Here is a 3,257-nt window from a genome sequence, read left to right on the forward strand (position 1 = left end):
AGTGAGTTATGAAAACCAAGGGCAGGAGGTATTCTGCATAAGAGACAGCAATCAACTGAGGTTAAGGAAGAGGAACATTCAAAATGCCTGTTAGATTTAATAATGAAAAGGTCATTGCTGACATTAATGGGCGAGGTGCTGTTTTCTTGGGAGCCCCACTGGGAGTGCTGGAGAGAAAGTGGGAGGTAATAATAAATTGAGATAATAGGCATAAACAAGTGTTTGTGGGGGAGCACAGAGGCTATAGTTTGGAATGGGTTTTGGGGCCCCTTTTAAGAGCAAAAGACACCTGATCATATTTAAGTGCTGAGGTAAAAGATCGACTTCAGAGAGAACTTAGAAACACAACAAAGAGAAAGAAATACAAGGAATATCAGTATTTTTATTAATCTTGAGAAGGCAGGAGGTGATGGCGACCACATACCAGAGAAGGCACACCACATCCTTGTAACTAAAAAGAGCAAGAATAATTTGGGGGAAATATCTGCTTCCAACCCAGGTAGCGTAATAGGTAAGGCTCAGAAACCATATGCTAAAACTGGCAGATTACACAAATCTCACCTCAACTCATGGTATAGAGACACAGTGCTATCTTGTGTTTAAAAGACTGAACACTTTGGTAGAGCCTTTTATAGAGCATTGGTTCATTTTCAAAGAGATGGACATCAAATATTTTATAGTAACAGAAAGATATGCATACTACTTTTTTTCACACTCCATGTGAGTATTCTGCCATGTTGTGAAATATTCTTTTAATCCAGTCAGGTATTTGTGAAGAACTATCACTCAATGCCCACAGACGGGCAGTGCAGCTCATCTGGACAGGAGGGAAGAGTTCCTCTGTCTGGAATCCTTTAATGGTTAAAAGGGATATTCTCAGTGAGCTGGGTACACCTGGTCCATTTGTAGCTTAACAGTGTGCCAGTCCCAGGAGCAAAGGTGGGCTGCCCCCACCATCCATCTGGATGCATCCCATTGTTCTCCTCGCCCTGGTCATGTCACATTAACCCCATCACTCAGTCTAACTCTGTACCGCTAGGCATATCCATCCTCCTTCCCGGGGCCACCTGGGATCCTGCAAGATAGATGAATTTGGAGAGTGACCTTGAAGTAAAATGTTTGCAAATCACTAACATGCCACAGCCCACACTGCCTCAAAAATAAGACAGTATATTCTGCATGTTGAAGGAAACTTCACAATGCTAAGTCACTCCTGACTTGATTCTGAAGATCTCGCAGAAGCCCTGATCTAAAGGTGACTCAAGTACTTGCTAACATCTTTAGAAGACCCACAGTAACCATTCCACTGAGGGCAGCCATATTGTGTTGACACATCTTAGGATTCTACCTGCTGGAGAGAGTGTCTTCTCACTTTTCTCCTAGTGGCCCCCTCACTCTGAAGCCCACTCTCCCTGCCCCAGAACTTTGGTGCCTCAGTTTACTCCAGGTTCTCATCAAAACCCCTCACAATTTACATTCTCCCTTCTTACGCTGTCTGCATTATTTGAAATGGAGTCTGATATGTGGATATTTTCATTTTTAAATTTATTTGTATTCATATTTTGAGAGAGAGAGAAAGAGAAAGAGAGAGAGAGAGAAAGAGAGAGAGAGAATGAATGAATGAATCCCAAGCAGGCTCCGTGCTGTCAACACAGAGACTGATTTGGGGCTCGATCTCAGGAACCATGAGATCATGACCCAAGCTGAAGTCAAGAGTTGGACACTTTACCAACTAAGCCACCTAGGTACCCCTGGACCTTTTTTTTATACTAAAGAGAGATTGTCTACTTCCTTTTAGACAGATAAACAGGCTCTTGTACCTCTGAATGGAAGTTTCCATTAGGCCGTTTTTACCAACAGCATCACTCAGATCTCCTTAGCATAGTACCTAAAGTCTCCCACTGCCTGACCTCAGCCCGCCTCACCAACTGCTCTCCCACAGTCCACCCAGAAACCAACTGGCAGCAGTTCCAAAAGACACCTGCAAAATTTACCCTCAAAAAATAAATCATGAATCCTGAATATGAATGGATTGTAACATGGCTAATTTTAGTGCCTGTGAACTAGTCAGCCAATGTTCATTGAGGTTCCCTTTCCAATGGGTCTTGTTCCTTATGCAGCAATGACTTTGTGTTCTGGTGCCCTGTGTTCCAATACCAGGGAGGGAAAATCTTTCATGAGATGTTTAAGTCTTCCTATTTAATTTTAATCACATAACCTATTTAATCACATAGCATATCCCTTAGAGTTGAAGTAGTTAATATGTTGCATATATTGTCCTACTTCCAACCCCTCAAAACTTTGCAGCCCTCACCATTCCCATTGTGCAGATTAAAAACTGAGTTCCAAACAGACGTTATTAAGAGCAAAATATATGTCAGGAATTATAGACCCAGACATATAAAGACACATCCATAAACTTATGTAAATGGAGTTCTTTAGTAGCAGAATCAGAATTAAACCCTGAATATGCTGATTATAATTATTTTTAACATGTATCCTACCAGTATCCTATGCATATTTATAAAATATACGTACTATATGCATATTAATACATTAATAATCAAGTATCATAGACCATTGTGCAAGGTTTGATCCATACAATTTGCTTAATCTTTGTTATTCTACAACAGGGTAGAGTTGTCCTTAATAGAGCCATATCTATGTGTTATTGGGTTTACAATGAGAAAAATAATTTTTAATGTTTCAGAAGTTCAGTGTTAAGAATTTCATGTTATGTGAAAAATTTCCATGAGCAGATCATTATTTTTTTGGCAAACAGAAGTGGGGTGAGGTGGGATAGAAATAAAGATTCCCATTGGGTGCCCACAGCTGAGCAGTAGGACATCATGGAACCATTGAGGATGTTGATTCCCCCTTTATTTGTCCTCATTATGTGCCTGAAAGATAACCACTGAGTGTGATCCCAGCTCTCAAGAGAAGGTATGTTGTGGAAGGTTTGGGGGAGATCACTGTCTGGACTTGGAGTCAAAACCCACAAGGCAAGTGACTCAACTTCTCTAAACCTCAGTTGCTAAACTTGCAAGATAGAGATCATTTTCCCCTAATATTCAGGGTTAAGACGAGAATCAGAATGACGAATGTAAAAGAACCATGCCTAAGTGTTCAGTAAATCCATTTTTCCTTTTGGTTTAGACATAGAATGGAAAGGGTGCTGAAAATATCATATTGATTTAGCTTAAGTGATAATACATTCATGGATTTAATGAGTATGAATTAAGTGTCCCCTAGCCTCT

Source organism: Suricata suricatta, chromosome 15, assembly GCF_006229205.1.
Source record: "Suricata suricatta isolate VVHF042 chromosome 15, meerkat_22Aug2017_6uvM2_HiC, whole genome shotgun sequence".
NCBI lineage: Eukaryota > Metazoa > Chordata > Mammalia > Carnivora > Herpestidae > Suricata > Suricata suricatta.